Below are 24,693 nucleotides of genomic sequence, written 5' to 3'. Positions count from 1 at the left end.
ATATAAAAAAAAAATGACAAACAAGGATATCGTAGAATGCCCAAAAATGTAGCAACGTAAATTCAGAACAAAGACAGGATTAGCAAAAACGATAAAGAAAAAGGTGCAGTGGGGGGCCTGAAAGTTATGAGGCAGTATTTCATTAACAAGTTATCTGTTTGATTACAGAAAGCTCACTAGGACGTGATACAAGGTCCAATCAAGCTCAAAAATTGCAGTCTTGAATGGCTATTTCAGCCTTCAAAACTTGCAAAGTTTGATTCTTGTTGAATCCGAGTATGTGCAATAGTGGCCTTTACAGGATATCGGGAAGAAGTATTTCGTTCTTCCCTTAGTATTTTCTTTCTGGATGGATTTTTCTGATGGTTCTTCCTAGAGAGTTTCTTCTTTTTTTTGTGTGTTTTCTTTCCTTTTTTCTTGCTGCTTTCTTCACGACCCGTCCCCTCCTTCTATAATGGAGTTTTTTCTGGGTGTCCCGGGTTCCCCTGTTTTGTTCTTTTGCAAACAGAGCATGTTCTGTCTCTGTCGCCTCGGTAAGTCCCTTTGCCGTTTTTTCTCACTCTTTCCTTCTCTTGGTTCTGATTCCTTCGAAAGCTTCTGGTTGGCCATCCTCTTTGGGACGTGCTGAGGTATGCCCTTCTCGGTATCCTCATTTCTGGCGTATTCCTTTCTTTCCTATTTGGGCGGAATCCTGTTCTGCCATTTTTGAAAGTCATTCGTTGCCATTCTTTCTTCCCTGTCCTGGTTTCCCGAGGCCCCTTTTGCTGTCTGTGCCATGAAAGGTCGCTTGCGTTTCTTGTTCTTTTCTTTTCCTGTCTTCTTTCTACCGATCTGTCCCAGTCTTCTCTTTTTTCTTTTTTTATTTGTGCTTGAAGGGATTTGAGGATCCTTGTTTCTTTTTATTTTGCCGTGGTCTCTTTTTGGGATGATTCTTCCTCTTCTGGGCTTCAGGATCCTCTGGGCCTTCCTTTTACCTCCCATGGGTCATCCGTGCCTATTACTTTTGGGCTTAGCCTGAGATTTTTCTTTTGGGCTTGACTTTTTCTTTTGTTTTTGGGCTTATTTCTTTATGACCTATTTTAGACCTCAACAGGGTGATAGTACTCAAAAAACAATTTTCTCTTAGAGATTTTTTTTTTAAAATTTTTTTATTTGAGACTAAGTCCTTCATTGTTTGATTTAGACGTAAATTTTTAAATGAAAAAAAAAACACTAAATAGATGAGATTGTTGATACTCACTTTTCCGACACATTTTCTTTGAGCTTGTTTTGGCCGAACCCTACTTTCTTGTGAGCCTAATTCATATATTATTACTTATTTCGTTCTTTTAAGTATGGCCCAAGCCCATGTGACATAAGGGGATTTTGAGAGAGTGTGGTTTGGAGGGTATGACTTATGAGTTGACTATTTTTGGACCTTTTGCACGAGCTTGTTGAGCCATGTGTGTCGCAAAGTGGGATGGAAACATTTGTAGCATCTAAAGCTCATAAAAAGGTTTTGGTACCAGAATTTTTATATAGTTAGATTTTAACAAAAATAAGTAATCTAATTTATGTATCAAATAATAATATTATGTAATATAAATTGTATAACCTTATAATAGATTTTTTTTTTCTTCTTTTTTTAGATAACAAATTGTTGACGAATTTTGTTGAGCTTAGTAATGATGCTAGCTACCCACATTTTTGATATGGTGTATTACATCAAATTTTTCGTAATCTCCTAAATGGCTTGCACGTCAAGTAAGTTTATAAGTTTTATGTTTGCCCCAAAATTGAAAATGATTACATGATATTGTGTGTATTTTCTCAAAACAAATGGAGAGCTAATTTTAAAATGCCTTTAGAAATAAATGGATAAATGTATGTTTATTAATATGTTAAGAGGACTAATATTAATCTTGTTATGTTGTGATCATTTATAATGACCAAAATACCCCCGAAACCCAAAAAATAATCAAAATACCCCCGAAACCAAAAATGACCAAAATACCACCAAAACCCAAAAAATAACCAAAATACCCCCTGAAATCCAAAAAATGACCAAAATACCTCCTGAAACCCAAAAAATGACTAAAATATCCCAAAAACTAAAAAAATGACTAAAATACCCCTAAAACCTAAAAATTACCAAAATAATCACGAAACCTACAAACTGACCAAAATACCCCCAGAACCCAAAAAATGACCAAGATACCCTTGAAACCTAAAAATTACCAAAATAATCACAAAACCTACAAAATGACCAAATACCCCCAGGAATCCAAAAAATGACCAAAATACCCCCAAAACCCATAAAATGACCAAAATACCTCCGAAAATAAAATTACCAAAATACCCCCTGAAACCCAAAAAATGACCTAAATACCCTTGAAACCCAAAAAATGACCTAAATACCCCCAAAACCTAAAAATGAACAAAATACCCTCAAAACCCAGAAAATGTCCAAAATACCCCCGAAACCTAAAAAATTACCAGAATAATCTTGAAGTCTAAAAATTAACCAAAATAATGCCGAAGCCTAAAAATGACCAAAATACCACCGAAACCTTAAAAATGGCCAAAATAACCCCGAAACCTAAAAATTGACCAAAATAACCTAGAAATCAAAAAATGATCAAAATACCCTTGAAACCTAAAAAATGATCAAAATACCCTTGAAACCTAAAAATTAACTGAAATACCCCCTGAAACCTAAAAAATGACCAAAGTACCCTTGAAACCTAAATATGACTAAAATAACCTCTAAACCTTAAAATGACCAAAATATCCTTGAAACCTAAAAAAAGACCAAAATACCCCAAAACCTATAAAATGACAAAAATGACCCTTAAACCTATAAGTCGATAAAAATACACCCTAAACCTAAAAAATTACCCAAATCCCCCCTAAAACTAAAAAATGACCAAAATACTCCCTAAACATAAAAAATGACCAAAATACCCCCTAAACCTAAAAATGACTAAGATACCTCAGAAACCTAAAGAATGATTGAAATATCCCCAAAACCTAAAAAGTTATTAAATGACCTCCAAAACCTAGAAAATTATAAAAAATGGCCCTAAAATCTAAAAGTTAACAAAACACCCCTAATACCTAAAAAATTAGTGACATTCCCTCAAAACCTACAAAATGACTGAAATACTCTTAGAACCTTTAATTTAACGAAAATACCCTCGAAACATCCAAAATACCCCAAACCCCTATTTTGGTAATTTTAGAGGCTTCGGGTGTATTTTGTTCATCTTATAGGATTAGTGGTATGTTGGTCATTTTAGATATTTAGAGGGGTATTTTGGTTGTTTTATAGGTTTAGAGGTATTTTGGTCATTTTAGGGGTTTCAGGGTATTTTGGTCATTTTATAGGTTTGATGGTATTTTGGTCATTTTTTAGGTTTCATGGGTATTCTGGTAGTTTTTTAGGTTTAGGGGATATTTTGGTCATTTTATAGTTTTGGGGGGTATTTTGGTCATTTTTAGGTTTCTAGATTATTTTGATCAATTTTTAGGCTTCGGGGTTATTTTGGCAATTTTTTAGGTTTCGAGGGTATTTTTGACATTTTTTAGGTTTCGGGGGGTATTTTGGTCATTTTTTAGGTTTTGGGGTTATTTTGGTAATTTTTTAGGCTTTGGGGTTATTTTGGCAATTTTTTAGGTTTCAGAGGGATTTTGATAATTTTTAGGTTTCGGGGGTATTTTGGTCATTTTTTGGATTTTGGGGGTATTTTGGTCATTTTTAGGTTTCAGAGGTATTTTGGTCATTTTTTGGGTTTTAGGGTAATTTTTAGGTTTTGAGGATATTTTGGTAATTTTTATGTTTTCGGGGGTATTTTGGTCATTTTGTAGGTTTTGGGGGTATTTTGGTCATTTTTAGGGTTTTTGGGGTATTTTAGTCATTTTTTTGGGATTCAGGGGTATTTTGGTAATTTTTGGGTTTTGGGGGTATTTTGATCATTTTTTGGGTTTTGAGGGATATTTTGGTCATTTTTTAGGTTTTGGGGGTATTTTGGTCATTTTCAAGGTTTAAGGGGTATTTTGGTCATTTTCAAATTTAGGTGTTATTTTGGTCATTTTTTAGGTTGAGGAGGGTATTTTGGTAATTTTAGTGGTTTTGGGGCATTTTAGAGTTAGATGATTTGTAAAAATGATAGTGATCATAATTGGGTCTAATTAAACCCAATTAATAGTGGGTGGGTTTAGGTCTCATTTAAGTGGTGGGTTTGGGTGGACAAATGGGTTTGGGTTGATTTTGTCACCCCTAATTCATTATTGATTTAAATTATAATTTCACTTGATTATTCCCAAAAACATTGTTTGATGGTTATGAAACTCAAAATCAATTCTAATATATTAGTGCTCTTCCATTAGTGGTTTATTTAACACTCATGTGTTAGGAAAGTGGGACCTTTTTTTTTTTTTTTTTTTTTTTTTTTTTTTTTTGTCTAGGGTAAGATTATAAATTTTATAATATATATAATATGTTTATCCATTGGACATTCACCTGAGGTGTCAATAACAAATTGTCACAACAACTGAGATGTTAATAACTCATAGGTCAAAATAAAATAAAATAATAAAATATTAGAATAAACCTACCATAATTGAAAAAGTATTATGAAAATATTGTAACATTTTGTTATGTCACTTTCTCTTGCCTAGGCCATGGCATGCCTGTGGGCATGCTACCTAGGCCAAATTACCTCCTTTGGGCTACCAAGACCATAGCATGCCTGTAGGCATGCTGCTAAGACGAAATAACCTCTTTTGGGCACTTTTTGTTAATTAAACTACAAAGTAATTGCATAATTAGGCTGACCTAATAGGAGGGCAAGTGCCGCAAGTCAAGTGATTGAGGCTGTGTTTGTTTCATGTAAAATATTTTCCGGAAAATACTTATTTTCTGGAAATGCTATTTTCAGGAAAGGAAAATATTTTTAAGTGTTTGGTTGCATTTCAGAAAAAGTTGTGAAAAATATTTATTGGTGTTTGGTTGTATTCTTGAAAATACCATAGAAAACACATTTTCTACTTGTTGCTCACATTTTCTTAGCTGCCAAACAAATATATAATTTCATTCCTTAATCCAAAAACACAAATAAAACCCAGAAAAAAAAAATTCATAATCCAGTCAAATTGAGAGAAGAAGGAAGAGAGAGAGGCGACTGGGTTCGACGAGAGGCGAGATCGCGCGGCGCGGTGCTGCGATCGCGATTAGCGCGAAGGCGAGATTGCGATCGGGGACGACGAATCTGGGTTGAGGACGATCGGTTTTGGGGTGCGATAAGAATGGGTTTTGGGTGGATCAGTGCTGGGGTGCGACGATCTCGCCGGTGGTGCGATCGGCGCGATGAGGGTTTGAGATGGTGCGATCGATCTCGTCGGTGGTGCGATTGGCGCGATGAGGGTCTGAGATGGTTTGATCGAATGGGTTTTCTGGGTTTGACGAATGGGTTTTCTGGGTTTGACGAATGGGTTTAGGCATTGCTTGACGAACGAGCTCGGTCTTGGGTTTTCTGGGTTTGTTGGAGTCGGTTTTTGGGTTCGGTCTCTTCTTCCTCTCTCTCTCTGTGCGTGCGGGCGCGATCTCCCTCTCACTCAGCTCTCTTTCTGTTTTCCGGAAAATGATATTTGAAGGTAAAATAAAAATGGAAATCATTTTACACCCCAACACACGGTCAACTGAAAAGCATTTCCGGAAAATTTATTTTTCATGCGCAACCAAACACCCGTATTTACGGAAAAGCATTTTTGGAAGTGATTTTCACCCAAAACAAACACAGCCTGAGACTCATTCCCTGTGCAAATTGTAATGGTACAGTTAATGGGCTATCCCTTGACCCAGGGAAAAAGATTGATAGGCCTTTGACATTTTCTTCTTTTAAAAGCATAAGGGAATGGAAAAGTTGCAATGTTTTCCAAGATGGAGAGGTGGATAAGGTTGAAGTCCTTCAAACTCATTCCATATCTTTTTATTGGATATAAATTTTGAAAATTTAACTGTTAGATTGCATTTTATTTATAACCTTAACATATATGTCAAATTTTGATCAAATTGGATGTTATTTATTAATCGATTAATAAACTTATTTTTAATGTATAATTTTATACCACAAAAACTTGAATTTAAACATTTGATTGATGAATTAACTATTGATCATTGATCTACTTGAAATTTTACAAATATGAAGGACCAAATAAAAACATGCAATCCAACGGTTGGATTTTCAAAATTCACATCCAATAAAAAGATATTGGATAAGTTTAGAGAGTTTCACACTAACCTAGTTTGGGAGAACAAAAACTTGAATTTAAACATTTGATTGATGAATTAACTATTAATCGTTGATCTACTTGAAATTTTGCAAATATGAAGGATCAAATAAAAACATGCAATCCAACGGTTGGATTTTCAAAATTTACATCCAATAAAAAGATATTGGATAAGTTTAGAGAGTTTCACACTAACCTAGTTTGGGAGAAATTATAAGATCCATGTGGTGGACAAGTGATGTGGTCCATCATTCCACTAAAAAATTTCCACTTGTTTAAAATTGTTAGTTAGAAATTTTTTTAAACAGAAATTAATTACTGATTCAGTAATTTTAAACAAGTGAAAGTTTTTTAGTGAAATGGTAGATAAGTGATGTGGTCCACCAGAGGACCCTATAATTTCTCAAATTGAGTAAATATCACGTGTGTCGTATTTGACTTTTTTTTTTTTAAAAATGAAGATTTAAGCTTTTCCCAGCCCTTTCTCATCAATGGACCCTTGACGTACATGAAGGAGTGCAGTTTGTTCCTTGAGCTATAGTGAGTTATAGACATAACTCGAAAAGGTCAAATGAGAGTGGATCTTTTCCCTTCTAAATTTTATGAATTGGATAAATTCCCTCCAATGTGTTAGTATCTCATGACTTGATAGCTCATACCATTATAACTATTTGCACGTATTTTTTATTATTATTTTATCATATGACTATTTAGTAATCAGTCATCTAAATTGATCAATTGATTATAAAATATTTCATGATCAAAACAAATGTAGGAAAAAATGCTCAAATTTTATTTATTTATTTTTTTTAAGAATCCAGATTCTCAATTACTAGTTCTACAATAATATTACCAAACGGAACCGGATATATTAGGGAAAAACGATAAGGTTTAGAGTTTAAACATAAAATCTATGAGATTGGGCCAAATGTATTTGGCGGCAAGTTCAAACTTCAATTTGGTGTTTACAGTTGTGAAATGAATTGGAACTTTTTTAAATTTTTTTAGAAGAAAATGATTTGGAACTAGGATAGGGAGAACAATTTTAAAAGAGAAAAGAAATTGCAAAATTTGACCCAATGGACCTGCCTAGGACAACAAAAAATGAAAACAATCAGTTTAAAAATGAAACACAAAAACAAAAGCACCCCAACTTCTTGCTTTTTTGGCCACCTGTTTCCTCGTGATCTATTGGTTCACATGTACCAATTTTATTTTTTACTTCCTGTGTGTTAGTTCAACAGCCTCTGATCCCTTTTGATTAATTGAAACATGTTAATGATCGTGTAACATTACCGTTTCATGCCATTTCAAGTATCATTCTTTTTTTTCTTTTTCTTTTTTAAAAGTTGTTAGCTTCTTTTTTGTCATTAGCTTATTTAGATTGTTAAACAAATTGGATAAAAACACAGGTACATCAGCTTATAAGCTTAAACAAATACGCTTATGATTTTAATAATTCAAAACTACGAAATTGACGGCCAGCAACAGTGATAAGATCTTACATTCTTTTATTTGCTAATTGTGCATTCTAATTTACGTTGTCTTGCAAAATAAATTTTTTGACTGTTTATATGAAATGCATAATGCAGCAAACTTTTGGGAATTTTAAGTATAGCTTTAGATGGATGAGCATCAAAACCATCACGTTATCACATTGCTTTACTTAATAAGGGTTTTAGAGGCCTTCAAAATTCCAGGTCCTTTTACTCAAGTAACTGCTTATAAATAACTTTAGACATGTAAGTCAGCTATGCCATGTTTCTCCAAACAATGTGTTTGCTTAGACCATAAGTTACAACTTCATATGGATTATAATTTATAAAGCATCATTTTGGCTAAATGAAATTTTATTTCAAACATGGTGGGGTTGATTAGCTCCGATTCACCATGGCTTCTCTCTCTGAGCTTGTAAGCCTTTTGTATTATGCTATGAAGTATAAGACAAGCATACAAGTGCATGAACTATCCTAGAACCATCAAAGATTTCTTGCTTGATAGAAGATAGGTTGAACTTCACAAACCAAAAATCATCAGTAAGAATGTGAGCCTCTTTTGTAAGAATTATTTCGGCTGTATTTGCTCCTTTAGAAGCTCTTTAATTCTCATAATTCTGTCTGTAATCACACAGCTCAGCCTCGCCCCCATTTTCTCTCTTTTTTCTTCAGCTGGTAAATTAACCACTGTCTAAAGGCATTGACAAACTTGACTCCCTAGATTTTCTTTTAAGCCGATGCACATTGAATGTTTATATATCCATAGAATCACAATTCTTACATCCTGTATAAACATATCACATTGTGCCTTTCAAGTTCCCTGCCTCCCTGCCTCCCTCTTCCATTTCCCTTTTACCTGACTAAAAGATAAGGATAACAGAAAAATACATGCTAACACAGAATGCTACATTTTTTATTCTGCAGATCAGCTCTAATACAGCATGAAGCATAATTCTGGAGCCAGTATTGAAGAACAATTACATAACTTCTACATATTGAACAAGCAAACATGCTACAAAGACATGATAAACATAAAAAAGGAAACATGCTAATTCTAAACTTCAGGAACCAGCTAGAGGACTGATCTGATTCTTCTTCTAAGTCAGTGCATTTCTTTTTTGTTGGCACGGTTTCAAGTAGTTACTTCCTATCTGCATTGAGGGGCCTATATCATTTCAATACCCAATTGTTCACATCCAATGAATCAAGCTACTGAAACTAAGGGACACTTGTAACTCTGGCCTTGTTGCTGCCTGCTTACTGGGGTTTTCACAGATAGACCTGATGCACCAAAACAGAAATATTGGCTCCTCGACCTTTTATGACTAGAGCCTTGTTTGATCAAATTTATAGTTCCATCATTAAATAGTTTATTGGAGGAAGATGGTCCTGCCACATCATCTTCAATAAAAACGCCTTTTTGTTTATCTAATGAATTAGATGAAGAAAGTGATGATTTTGAAAATGAACTTGAACGAGAACGGTGTGGGTTACCTGATTTAACAATAAGAATTCATGTGTTGGTTCCCTGCTTCTATCATTTTCTTGATTTTCTTTTCTTCTGCTTCCACTAGTCTCTTTCCCATTTTAATGGGATTCATAAAGCCTAATGTTCACAAACCATGACAATCTCCACCGTAGCATATAGGTCAGTCCCAACACAACACCATCATGGTGGGCTAGAGGGTCGGGTTGTAAGCCATGCTGCACTAGAATAGTTCGTCGAAGTGGACAAGAGGATGTGGCTTCCACCTATGAAGTTCAATTGCAATACCAAAACTCAGGTCCCAACTCCCAACAGAGTGATGCAATGAAGAATATATATAATAGTCTGTATTAAACCCAATATCTTCCATGTATAATCCAGTAATGCCTTAAGCACGCTCAATGTCCACACCTTATATTGTTGCATCCTTGCCTCAGAAGAACTTGGGGATCCAACATCCAATGCCCCTATAGAAAATGTATCTTAAATTTGGGAGAAAATGTATCTTAAATTTGGGGGAAAATGCCCACGATGTAAATTGAAATCTAATATAATACATCCTTTGCATTGCGACCGGAGAGGAACCATGAACCAACATCTAATGGACCCTATAGAAAATCTATCTTAATAGTTAATTCCCACAACTAGATTTCACATAGTGACACCTCTCAAAGTAAAGAATCACCTGTCTAAAATGGGTCCATCTCCACAACCCCCAGCCCCAAATCTATAAAAATACATAATGTTGTAAAACTAGAATATTGTGTTGGAGGTCCTATTAATGATCTGATTTAAGGCATTCCCAAAGCAGCAATGAACAACAAATCCCTACCATGAGGGAAATTAAAAGGAACTAATGGTCAATAAAAAAAAAAAGTACAAAGTGGCTGTACAACCTAGTCCAATTATAATGATAAGCAAAAGATAATACCATGGTAGGGCTCTGCCACAATGCTAGTGACAACATATCAAATCTTTTCTGCATCATTATACATGGTAAATCTAAAAAGTGAAGAAAGAAGTGTTCAAAGCTACAGAAAATTTTAAATCATTTATGCTCTGTTCCAATCCCAGTTGATCATTTCCACACATGCAAATCAATCACCCAAAAGAATCCCAGCAGATGAAAATGAATCAGACTTGACAAACAAACAGATTTTAGTTCAGTTCTTGGCCTTAAGGGAGTTGTTTTCCTTGATCCTTGATCGGTTGTCCAGCTTAACAAAGTGTTTGAGATTTTCATAAGGGAGGTTTTCAGTGTTCTTCCTCCTTAATTCACTCAATGCTGGGCGTTTATCGATCAAATGCCATAGCCAATCAGCGTATTCAGAATCAGGAAGGATCTTGGGATCTGCCCCATCCTTGAGGATATTTGCACCAACTACAGTAGTAGACTTGACTTCTTTGCTAAGAATTGATTCTTTTGGTGCATCACTGGCTGCACTCACTTTAGAGCCCTTCTTTTCTTTACCACTAGAAAATGTTAGTCAGCTTACCACCCCCATTGCCTCCCTGGTAATGGCAATGCCTCTAATAGATCTGACATGGTTCATTGCCATAAATTTAACCTGTGTCATCAATGTTAATGAATATAGGAAGGAATTTTTTCTCTACAGGAAAACTGGGATTTATACCCTAACACTATCAAATTTTACATGAATTTACTTGTTTCCAAGATCCTCCATCTCCTGCATGAAATTTATGTTCTGCTCAACATATTATATCCTTCTAAAGTTAATTTTCAAGAGATACTAAGCACAGACCAGGAATGTTTACATTTTAGAGCACTTCATTCAACCATATGACAGATGACAATATTTAACCAATAATTGTTTGAATGGTCCCATGTTTGGGCATACTGAGATACATACTATTGTTTTTTTTGATAAGTAAGATACGTTCTAATGTAGAATTAACTATTTCTCTTTCTTTTAGACTTTAACTTTCATTTATTGACTACTTCGTGTATTTGCTTTGTACATGAGATGGTTCCTTTTCCGTAATAAAATGCTAGTGCTCATTCAACATAACTAAGCTTGTAGACTTACAAATGAAGCAAAAGCAAGTGAATCCCAACATCCAGAGTCAGAAATTTTTTTTTTGGTAGTTAACATCAAATGCTTTGTTAAAACAAGAACACGAACAGATTGTTAGTAATTCTTAATTCTCACATATCTATAATACTACCTCAAATCAATAATCGCAATCATAAAATGGAACTGTACATCGCAAAGCTTCTCTTCTACTAATCTTTTGCAACATCTAGCTTTCGAAGTACTCAATCTTGTTCAGCATTAAAACTCAATTCAACATTCCCAAACACATTCAAAATCAACTTTATCCTTTATATTGCTAAAGGATCATGACTCATGAGCCAAACTAAAACCTCCTGGTAGTTCCTTGTATTTAAATCACCAAATAGCTTGAGCGTAATATAACCAATTCAAGAAAATGTGGATTAAAAATAGCACCAATCCAGTTTCCTCATTCAACAAACCCAAAAAAGGAAGAAGAAAGGATTACACAAAACCTAGAATGCTTATCTATTTCCTCCTCGTACTAGATAACAACAATAACAAAGTTTTAGTCCCAAAACATTTTGGGTTGGCTATGGATTCTCAATAGATTAATCAAGTCAACCACTAGCATTTTTTCTTTGCCATTCTATCCTATTGTATCCAAAATCATAAACTCTTTGTCACCTTGAAACATCCTTAATTAACATGTCCTTCTTTATTGTTATTCATAGCAAATGTCAATAGCAAATTCTTCCTCATTGGTACATTGATAGTAAATGTCATTCATAGCAAATGTCAATAGCAAAGTAAACAAAAACAAAAAAAATTAGATTAAAACGTTAGATAACTAGGAATTAAGTATGAGTTTAGTAAAATGAAATTATGAAACTTTTAGTAGCGAAAGAATATCATCAGTACTTGTGATTGTGAAGTCCTCAAGAATCCTAAACTACGAAAATAACACTCTAAACGTTACCACAGCTTAAGCACACCGTTTTGATTTGCTGAGGAAAAAACAAGAATTTATAGGACAAATAAAAAAAAATAATAATAATAGGGCAAATGGTTCGAGATTTTGAAGATTCGAACTCAATATGTTGGCTCCGCTTTTGATAAGAAGCTTCTGAGCACCAAATCCCATTTGGCAAAGCCATTACCCTTTTGATATAAAAAGCAAGTCAACCCTTTGCCTAAACAAAAGCAAACTGAGCACAAACATAAAATTAGCACCAAAGAGGTCCATGGCCTCATCCATTATCAATAGATCAGTCCTTAAGGATGTCCAAAGCTTGCTATAAAGCCTTACAATCACATGATTCAGATCAAAACCAACTATTTACGTTTTGCCTCTAAAACCATAACTTCAGAGCAAAAACCATCTCAACCCCTTAAAATTTACAACATTCTGAAGCTTAGAGGTGAAAATAGTGGTACCAAGGAGTCTTCTCACTCTTCCTCACCACTTTTCTCAAATTCCTCCTCTTGCTGTATGTGAAAAACAGTTTCAAACTTGGCGTATTGTGCATATTTTCCATATCTTTGTTGTTTTGCACTTTGATTTCATTCTTGTGATGCACCACTTGAATAGAGGAATGTTGGGCGTAAATTTCTCCATTAATCACAAATTGAAGAACCTAATGAGAGTTTGCGCTTGTTCTAGCATTTTCAACCCTGGACGCAAAACGTCCTCAATAGAGATTCAATGTTAGAGATTGATTTTGCTAGAAAAAGTGAGATGTGAAAATGGTGATTATGTTTGGTACATACCGATTGCAAAGTAAGCAATTTGTGTACATTAAAGTTTATAATGATAATAAGTTCTCTTCAAAAATTCGTATGTGTGTATGTAAATGTAATTTTATGTATATATGTGCTTTGAATTTCTCTATATTGCTATATCAATATGTAATTCAATACCCCAAATTAAAATTTCTGGATCCAACATTTATAATAAATATAATGTATCAAAATAGCTTTTTTTTTTTTTTTCTTTTCTTCTTTTTGGGGGGGGGGGGGGGTGGGGTTGGCAAAGCTTCTCTTCTACTAATCTTTTGCAACACTTAACTTTTGAAGTACTCAATCTTGTTCAGCATTAAACACTTAATTCAACATTCCCAAACACACTCAAACTCAACTTTACCCTTTATATTGCTAAAGGATCATGAGCCAAACTAAAACCTCTTCGTAGTTCCTTGTATTTATATCACCAAATAGCTTGAGTGTAATATAACCAATTCAAGAAAATGTGAAATAAGAATAGCACCAATTCAGTTTCCTCATTCAACAACTTACCACCCCCCCCCCCCCCCCCAAAAAAAAAAAAAGGATTACATAAAACCTAGAATGCTTATCTATCTCCTCCTTGTACTAGATAACGACAATAACAAAACTTTAGTCCCAAAACATTTAGGGTTGGCTATGGATTCTCAATAGATTAATTAGGTCAACCACTAGCGCTTTTTCTTTGCCATTCTATCCTATTGTATTTGTATCCAAAATCATATACCCTTTGTCACCTTGAAACATCCTTAATTAACATGTCCTTTTTTTATATATATTATTTAAGCTCTTTCTTTTACCTCTTTAATCAAATTCTTCCTCATTGGTGCATTAATAGTAAATGTCATTCATAGCAAATGTCAATAGCAAAGTAAACAAAAACAAAATATAGATTAAAATGTTAGATAACTAGGAATTAAGCATGAGTTTAGTATGTTAGGTTTTAAGACTTTAGGAACTAATGTATTAGAACTTCAATGTCTATTGTGTTGGCAAACCATGATCAAAACATAGAGTCTAGATTTAAGCTTGCTCAAAGTGTGATTTAATGTAAAATTGATATCGAGTGATTGCAGGATTTATTGGACAAAATTTGCAAGGCTTGAATCGATAGAAAATTAGACTCGATCGATTGAAACTTGTGCAGATTTAATTTTTTGCAGAAATTCCAATTCAACCCAAGCCCATATGACGTATAGGGTAAAGTGTTTTACTTCAAGTATAAAAAGAAAAACCCTAACTACGTTTTTGAAGTCTTTGGAGAGTTTTGTGTTGAATCTTCTATGAGATCTAGAGGTGTTTACCTTCATACACACACATAGAGTTATCAAGATCAAGATTTGCATCAAGAACTTGATGATCTCTTCAGTTGCTGCATAAAGAACTTTAAAGAAGATCTGAAACCTTTGAGTGGAGTCTCAAAGTCACAAGTAGGAGAACTTATGGTTGCAGTAGATCAAAGAAAGAAGTAGTCCGTGGACTTGGAGCTGTCACGTGGTTATGGTAGTAAGTTTTCTACTCGAGGTAGTAATAAGATGTTAGTGGTCTAAGTTCTATTGTAAAAACTTCAATTCTTTCATAGTGGATTTGTTTTTTCCTTAAGGATAGTTAGGTTAAATCCTCCCCAAGTTTTTTACCGGTTAGGTTTTCCTAGGTTATCATATCGTGGTGTACTTTATATTTCCGCTTTATTTGCATGATATGATATTATTGTGTTAACCTAAAACTGAATAATTTATCTAAATAATCACTTGGCTAAATAAATAGGTTAAACAAATTGTGTTAAGGGGTCTAAAAACGTATAGTAAAATGAAATGTATAACTTCTAGTAGCTAATGAATACCATTAGAACTTCCTAAAATTGGAAAATAACACTCTAACGTTTCCACAGCTTGAGCGCATCATTTTTGGTTTGCTAAACTAGAAAAATTTATGGGGCCTAGTTGGAGATTTTGAAGTTCGAATTTAAGATAGTGGCCTTGCTTTTTGTAACAAGCTCTTGAAAGCAAATCAAAACCTATTTCAGCTGAGAGAGAGAGAGAGAGAGAACAAACCTGCGGCTGTCGAAATCCTTGTCGCTAGAGTCACCGTCTGCGACTTGATCTTGACTCATGTGAGTGTGAGAGTGAAGAGATAAAAGATAATTTGAGTTATAAAACAAACCCAAAACGACGTAGTTTTGTTATAATAAGGATAGAAAAAATAAATAAAAATACACATACTAGGGGTCCAGTCAGGGTTAAACGCGTGCCCTTACCACTATGCTTAATTGAAATCGAAAATTTTGGTTTTAAGTAAATCAAACCGAAAAAATGGACTGGCTGATCATTTCGGTTTAACGGTTTTTATTTATTTATTTATTTTTTTGCCTCTAGTTTTGTTGAAGGAGAATGGATAAAGGGACATGATGTTCTGCTCTTACTATTTTTGGGCCAAAATATTTTTAAATCATTGCTAAAAGCCCAACCATAAATCCAAGTACTTTGTCTTAACTTTGGGTTCATTATTATAATTGGGGCCGAAATTCACCAGGGGCCCCCTCTTCCAAGTAAGAGAATTCAATAAAAATCCAAGATCCCAAGGTTAAACTCTAAATAATAACCTAAAGGCCCTAAATTTGTTCTCTCTTTATTTCTATTGACCTCAATCTATAGTAACCTATGATTTCATTTAGTCAATTTGGTGGGCAAAAACTCACCATTTAACTTGTCTTATTTGGACTCAAAAGAAAAACTGAACCTTGAAAGTCCAAAACTCAATGTTTTTGTAGGAAAGAAAAGTAAGTCTGACACACAGGGGAAGAGCAAGAAATTTCTTGTTCTTTTGATAGACTTGATAGAGAGATAGACATGAGCAGTAATTAAGTTGAGTACATGTGCGATGCCAGTGCAATTCTACAGATTTGGTGAGATAAGGCTAGGAGATAAAGGGCTATAGGTTTGTAGGGGAAGTAGATTGTGTGGTTCAAAGGATAGGAAGAGACTTTGGTGGAGATTGTGGGTGCGTGGGTTTCTTGGAAGTTGAGAGAGAAAGAGAGAGAGAGAGGACTAGATAATAAATTGCGCTGGTTTGTGATTTGATATTCTCAATTCACCACCAGTGACGGCTCCAGGAATTTTGTTCATGATGTTCCTTAGGAAGTATAAATTACACAATCTTATTTCTTTTTAGGCTCTAGGTAATTAGGTTTGATTCAATGTTATTAATTCCATTCCATTCTGGCCGTAATGGTTGGAAAATATCGTGCTGGTAAACAAACCGGAACAATAACCCACCCTATTCCACTTTGAAAAAAATTTCTGGTCATTCCGATCTATTTCAAGTGTTTCGGGGTGTTTCGGTGAATACCGGTCGAAATTCAAGATTCGGCCGGCATGAAGTTTGTGCTTAAAAAAAAAAGTTCTTAAAACCAAAACAAACTTGCATTTTGTAAACCAAAAAACTTCAAAAAGAAAAAAAAAATTAAAAGAAAAGAAATGAACAAAGGTACTTGTATAGCTAAAAAAAATCATATTGAGAAATTTGAGACTTAAAACTTGAGAAGAGACATTGTCGCACTGGTATTGGTAGAAGACACAACAGTTTCGAACAAGGAGGAAGGCAAAACGTAGATGTAAAAGTGTAAATGAGGATGTAATAAAATTTAAAAGTATGAAGTGTAAAAATCGAGGAGACAGAAGACATGTGTGGTTAATAATTGTAGGGGCCTTTTTTGTGTATTGTGTGTTGGGTTGGGCTGCCTCCTACGGTAATAGGCTCGAATGTTTCTGAGTAAGGGAGTTAAGACCGGTCCAACTGTAACTCAACTTAGGCTGGTTTGTGCACAAACTATACCTCGTCTATCAGGAGTAGGCTTACGGCAAGCAGAACTGTTTCAGATGAGTTCCAGCAGACAGATATAATAATAATAACAAAACAAAGTACTCTGACTATTTAATAAAAATGGCCAAGTAATCCCTACTTATAAAACATAATTACAGTCGTGATAATGTCATTTACAGAGAAAGTAAATGAGAAAGAAAATAATATGAACTAATCAAGAATGGGCATAAAGTCAAGTTTTAAGTTTGGTCCACAGAAACAAAATCAAAAAGGGGAGAACGCCTCCTCTCAATGTAAATAATCTCCCAGGAAAAGATCCTACCGTGGGGATTAATGGCTTTGAGGGAGTCGGACTTGAATGGTTAATGCTCAAGAGGAATCCTTGTTAAGTTTTTGGAAGAGAGCAGGATTTGAAGGGGGAGAGAGGGAAATTGACCTACTAGTGCATGCCCATTGTATTATCTCTCTTTTTCCCTCAATTTCCTCTCTTCTTTCCTCTGTTTTCTCTCTTATCTTTTTCTTTTCTTTCTCTTATTTTCTTTTACTTTGCTTTCTTTTTACTCCGTGAATACCCTCTATTTTTCGATTCTGTTTTTAGGGCACGGTAAGGGTCCTTTTATAGTGCCTGTCGTGACCAATTTTTTACCATTTTGCCTCTTAACCGCCTTTGTCTGGTCTGGGCGTACTTGTCGACCACTAAAGGGTTCGTCTGTGTGCCACTCACCCTTGCCAGACAAAGGCAGGTTTGTTTCATTCGTCAATCCACCGTAGCACTCTTACCTGCCACGGTATAAATGCTTTCTCTCTTTTTCCCTCAAGGCATGCACCTAACGGTTCCCCCTTCAACCATGCCTCTTTTAGGTGGTCTGTCATCCCAGCAAGACGTACCTCCTAAAAGGGCTTGGGCAGAAGCCACAAAATATGTCTTTTCCTTTTCCCCACCACCAAACCATACCCCCTTTACCTCTTACCTTTGGTTCATGACCCCACCACGTCCCATATTGGCTGGGTAGAGGCTGGTGGTACCTGAGCCTTGCGCGTGCTTTCCTTTTAGATATGTCCAAAAATCTACCTGTTGCTCATGCATTTGCCATGATCTAGAGGCTCGCTGTCCGTGTTTTTTGACCTCTTATGTGAGCTTTTCTTTGTTTTCTCGCTCCATTCAAGAGCTGGACTTTGTTTGATGATGAGCCTTACATTTCTTTGGCCCACTCTTGGTTTTCTTTATTTCTTGCAATGTTGTACTGTTATTCCTGTCGTAATAACTTAATCCTACTGGGCCTCTTTTGGACTAGTCATTTATTCCTTCTCTCAGTGGTTTGACATGGCCACTGTTTTGCTTTTACTTATGCGCTCTTATGTCCCTTCGGGCTTTCCTTTGGGCATCCATGGTCCGTTTGTTTTCTTTGGGCTTCCTCGGCCCATTTACTAATTCCACACTCCCATGAGCTTTTTACTAACTTCATTGGGCTTTCCTGACCCAATAACCTTATTCTCATTCTTGGGGTTTATAGGCCTGCCATAAACCCCTTACTTTCTTAGTTTACATTACACTGGGCCTGCGACGGCCTTTTCTCGCTTTTCTACCTCATACATTGCCCATGGGATGCTATTTCTTTCTTTCCAGGCTTCTTTGAGCCCATTTGCCTCTTCAAGGCCCATTTGTTTATTTCTTGGGCCTGTGATCCATTATTCCTGCCGTTTGGGCCTAATGGTTTTTTGCTATCTATTTTGTCAATTCCTTGTTGCCCTTATTATTGGGCTTTCTTTCTTTTTGCCTGGGCTCTTACAAATGGCTCTCAACAATAATAAACAAGAAAAACTAATTAAAAATGAGAAGTAAGTAATATATGTCTGGCGAGAAAAAAAATACTGTAATAAAAAATAATAAAAGGTTGAAAATTGTGTTGTATTGGGTAATGTGCTTAGTCGAAGGAATCAAGCCATTGCCTAGCTTATAGTAGTTTTAATATAAATTATTATTATTATTATTATTTTTTAGATTTTAGTTCAATTTTTTTTGAGGTTTTTCTTTTTGCTTGAAAGACCCCAATATATTGTTAAGTTGCTCAAATTATGGACCAAAATTTATTTTTATCGGCATAAAAAAAATTCAAGGTGGTCTTAAAAAAATTTAAAATTATTATATATAATTTTTTTTTTTCAAATCAGGACCACCCTGGCCATATGGTGGCACCACCACCACTGCTCACCACAATACAAGTATTTCCCTCTCTTCTCTTCTCGTTTTGTAATTGCTGATTTTCCAATTGCTTGAATAATACTGTTCTATCTTTTTTTTCTTTAAAAAAAAAAAAAAAGCAGGATAAGTGGGCTTAGTACATGGTAGGCCCGATACTGTAAGGACTGGCGAGCAGGAGTGTTTTTTTGTGAGACAAATAGGCCCTCAGCAGAAATAATGGTCTAGGTAGTCCTGATTGAGCTTAGTTAATGGGTGACCCTATTCTATATGGGAATTGCATCATGAAAATGAGATAATTTGGGTTGGGTTTAATCTACAAGAATACATATGGAGGCACTTGAAGGCTGACTAGTTTCCAATATGAGCAGAACATACTGCAAGATAGGCCCAAAAACTACTAAAGAAAGATAAAACGAGAAGTGATTTTTTCTTTTTGACAATCCATAGAAAGATCTTTATCATACAAGTCTCATATATTTTTTTATTTATAAAAATGGTACATCACATAGATTGAATCTTTTAATTCTTTTTATTTTCTTATCTCTTTTTAAAATCAAACAGCAGTAATAATTGAACACACAAATTACAAGGATACAAGTTATATTAGTTTTTAGATTACAAAAAAAAAAAAAAAAACAATAAGAATAAACACTTATTTATATATATAAAAGAATAAACAAAAAAGAAATGTGGCATTTGAAAACTTCGGCTACCTTAAAAGAGTTAAATGAGCAACATGTGAATTTATCTCATACAAAAGCAAAATAAAAGTTAAATTTTCTAAATTTAGTATAAAGAGGAGCCAAATTTCTTGAAAAAGGGTTAAAAAAAACCTTGGTGGATATATTTTCCAGAAATAATCTACTAATATAATAGTATTAAATAGTAGTATTCGGTAAAAAAAAAATTAATAGTAAAATGAAAGTATAATTTCATATGATTTTTTTTTAGAGAAGTGTTATATTCACAACATTTCCACAACAAATCATAGGTGTCAAGTTGTTATTGATTCTAATTTAAATTCAAAACTTAAATTATTTTTTTGCACACCTGTTATAACAACCAATAACAATCTACCACTTAGGATTTGTTTCGATAGTGTTGTAAAAATGTTATGGGTGTAACATTTTTTTCTTTTATGTGTTGCATTTGCACATGACATAACTTTATGAAGAGTAATGCTACAGACACAAAATATTTTGTGTAAAAATGTAAATGTTTAAAATTTTTATTAGTTCTCAACTGGGCCCGCAATTAATATAACATTTTTACTTGCCAATAATTACCCACCACATCAATTTTTTGTAAAAAAACTGTAAAATAGTTTGTATCTGTAACATTACACTTTTATGAAAGCTCTCACTTTTTAAAGTCATTATTATCATTTTCATAGCTTTTAAAGAGTGCTAGTTTGTTATGCGTAAATTAAACACAATTAGAACTCACATTTTACGGGTTTTATGGGACTATAATGATGGAATAATCTATTCTTTAAAAAAAAAAAAAAAAAAAACCGGAATAACCTATTCTGAATAAATTATGTCAAGTAGTTTCTAACAAAATCCTAATTAAGTTAAGTTAATTCTTTGTTACAAATTTTTCTAGTTTGCATCTTTATTTATTAATAATTAATAATTTTAATATTTATAAGGAGTTATTGGACTAAGGCACCTGGCGTTAAAAAAATTTTAATTTAATTTAATTTATTTTCCCTAATCAAATGTTGATTAAACTAGTCTTTTTTTTATTATTATAAAATCTCTTGTTTTACTTTTAATTTATTACTACTTGCGCTTAGCTACTAGTTTTGGTGTGGTTTATGTTTGAAAATTTTTAAATATCACACCAAACATTTGAAATGAAACAAACAAGTGTTAATCACACATGATAAATCATGTTATCACCTATTTTGTCTAAGATCTCATTTTACTTTATCTTTGCAAGCAATGTTTATATTAAAGCTAATGTAAAATTTGTATACTCCACATCATTCATTGCCATACATTTTGAATTTGTGAAAAATGATTCTTCTCTCTCTCCCTCACGAGCTCTCTCAAAATCCTCCTCCTGCTATATGTGAAAAACAATTTCAAACTTAGCGTATTACACAAATTTTTTGTATCTTTGCTGTTTTGCAGTTATATTTTGTTCTTGTGTGCGCCACTAGCCTATATTCATTGAATATTGGAATTTTGGGCATAAAATTCTCCATTAATCACACTTTAAAGAACCCAATGAGAGTTTTGGGTATGTTCTAGCATTTTTAGACCTTGTCGTAAAATGTCCTCAACAGAGATTTAATGTTAGATTTAGAGAGTGATATTGCTAAAAAAAAGAGAGTTGTGAAAAAATTACAATAAAATAATGGTAATTGCAAAGTAGGCAATTTGTGAACATTAAAGTTTATAAAGATAATAAGTTCTCTTCAAAAATTCATATATATATATATATATATATGCATGTGTGTAAATGTAATTGCATGTATGTATGTATGTATGTGTTTTGAATTTCTCTATATTGATATATCAATATATAATTTGACCCCCCAAACTAAAATTTTTGACTCCACCCTTGATATATATATATATATATATATATATATGCATATGCGTAAATGTAATTGTATGTATGTATGTATGTGTCTTGAATTTCTCTATATTGATATATCAATATGTAATTCAACCCCCCAAACTAAAATTTTTGGCTCCACCCTTGATAGTAAATATATGGTATCAAATAACTTGAGAACTAGAAGTGCTCACGGAAGAGCTACCTAAATATAGTCATTTCCAGTTAAGATTTTATTTATTTTTAGTTTATGAGAAATTTTATTCTTTGAAGTTTAAAATTATTGTTTTTATTTTATAAAAAACTTAAATTTGTCACTTTTAATTATTGTGCCAAGAACCTTGTAGATCAATTAGTTGGCATCTCCTGGTGTGTCCATGACATCTAGGATTCAAATTCATTCTCTCTCATTGTAATTATCAAATTATCAAAAAAAAAAAAAAAAAAAACTAAGTGATTTATTTTACTCCTTAACAAACTAAAGTAGTTACTTTGTATATATATGAAGTTATTGTTAGGATTAGTGCCCTTAAATCTTTTTGTATGACATTATGTATGACTTAATGTTGTGATTAATAAAGTTGTTTTATTATTATCTAAAATAATGGTAATATGAATATTTGGACATTATCATATAGTCCATGAGATGCATAGTATGTGATTTATATAATTTAGTCACAAAAGATATAAGTTACAAGTTCTTTGTAAACTCATCATTTTAGTTCGTAGTCGGTGATGAAATTGGGCATTTCATCTGCGAAGATTATAACATATCAACTAAGATGATTTGTCTTGATCATGGAAGTGGAGACTTCTAGTTGATATGTTGATATGTTTTAAGAGTTAAGATATAATGAACTGAATCACTGTGAGATTTATTATTCTCCTAACAACTGTCAAATGAATAATAAATCTCATGACTTCTATTTACATGAACTTTTAATCCTGATAGAATAATGGACCTGATCATGAAGTGTAAGTTGCTTTGATATATCAGGAGCGAGATCTAAAGTCACGATCAAAATCTCAGTATGTTGGGCAACCACATTTAGTGTTGATGGAATATATATTCTCAAGATGGAATTCATAATCCCTTAACAGAGATATAAAATATTCCATTGAGATAACTTTAATGAGTTTGGTTATTCAGAATGTTAGGCCTAACTACTTTAGTAAGGAGTTACTAAAGTATGTATTTATGAAATTGGATTTCGTAAATATATGATAAATGACTTAAAGAATTAAACCGGGTACTCAAAAATTAAGATATAGTAATCTTCAAAGTGGCAGTCTACATTCATGACTTTGTATTACTACAAATATATTTATGAAATGGTTGCATGTACAATAAAGTCTTAGGATATAATTTATTAATAAGGTCTAGAGTGCAATTATATTTATACAGTAGTATTAAATATAATTAATGGTAATTTTGGACTTGTTAAGAATTGACAGAAAAGCCCAAGGCCCATTGGAGCTAGAGTTTTATTTGTTCCATTTTGGTCCCACTCCAAGTTACATACTATGTCCCAATTGGAATGGCCTAAAAGGCTAGTCCAATTAGATAATCAGTTACAATGAGAGAAACATACATAATTTTGAAAGAAAATGATATAGTTTGTATATGAGTGTTAGACACTCTATTATTTTCCCTTGAACACACATATAAAAACTGATTGAGAGACTACACTTCTTGGGCACAAGTGGAATTGGAGTGAAGATTAAAAGTGTTTCCAAGTACTTCTAATCTTTGGTTTTGAATTTCACCACACCAAGGTACACTCTCTAGTTCTTATATTCTAAAATTTACATAGTACATGTTATCAATTATGAATGAAGTAAATTCGTTAATTTTCCGTTGCGTATGTCTTGTATGCGATACAAACATGTATTTTTCTAACAGTTATAATATTTTGGATTTTAGTTTGTTCACATCATCTAAGGGACTAAAATTGCTAGATTTATTTTCCCTAGCATACATAAGTAAGCCCAATGTATTTCTACAATTTGTTACATATGTTCGCTAAAGTGTTCTAAACATGTGGTAAGTTGGAATAGTTAATACTGGTTATTAAAGTTCCATTATTTGTTTGTTTGACACTATCATGTAAAGAAAGTGGGATACTAAATTTAAAAAAAAAAATATTTACATATGTTTATACATAGAATATTAATCCAATTTTTATTAATCTCAAAAGGCTTGGATGTTATTTGAAAGAATTAGTATATATGTCATATCCTAACCAAATTATTTGGTCAAATTGTGGAGATGATGTAATTACTCTTTTTTTTAAGTTGTTTATGTTTTCATTGTTTTTAGAAAAAAAGTGAATAAAATTTTATTGCTATAAAACCCTTTAATCATGGTAAATTTTAGAATATATCAAAAGAAAAAGGAATATATAATTACGTTTTTAATAGAGTGGGTATTTTATGTGAATAAACATAATATATTTGTTAATTCTAATATATATATATATGTTTGCTAAAATGTCATAAACATGTGGTTATATGTAACTTATGATCACATCATGCACCATGGTTGGGTGTATTTTTAGTGTATTGTGTGGGACCTATCTAATTGACCAATTTGGATGCAAGAAAATGATATTAATTGGAGATACATTCTTAATTTTATGCTCAATTATCATAGGTTTCTATAATAAAAAAGACGAAGCATAAGTACCATAGTTGTTAACCCATTTAGCAATTATATGGATTGTAACCTTGAGCCAAACCTTAATAGGAATCGGCCTAGGATTAGCGTATCTTTCATAATTTATATTCCTGGCTAAATGTTGGCTAAATGTTAGGGGTGGCAAAATCAACCTAAATCCATCCACTTAATTAAGACCCAAACCCACCTAATTATTAATTGAGTTAAGTGGGTAACAACTCAATTAAACCCAATTTAAAGTAAGGTGAAATTACATTTTACCCACCCGTGATTTGCTAGAAAAACACTTTACCTATCTGTGATTTAAAAATTGGCACTTTACTCACTTGAGACTAGCTCTACTTGTTTCCTGTTACCCACCTCTCTAACAAACA

At 33.3% G+C, this 24,693-nt stretch overlaps 1 pseudogene; it reads right to left on the bottom strand.

Moving 5' to 3' along the window:
• Positions 1-10,415: 10,415 nt before the first annotated feature.
• LOC115989511 lies at positions 10,416-10,811 on the bottom strand (annotated as a pseudogene).
• Between the last annotated feature and the right edge of the window lie 13,882 nt (positions 10,812-24,693).

This window comes from Quercus lobata, chromosome 5 (assembly GCF_001633185.2).
Source record: "Quercus lobata isolate SW786 chromosome 5, ValleyOak3.0 Primary Assembly, whole genome shotgun sequence".
Lineage (NCBI taxonomy): Eukaryota > Viridiplantae > Streptophyta > Magnoliopsida > Fagales > Fagaceae > Quercus > Quercus lobata.
This window is presented reverse-complemented; position numbering and strand designations above follow the sequence as displayed.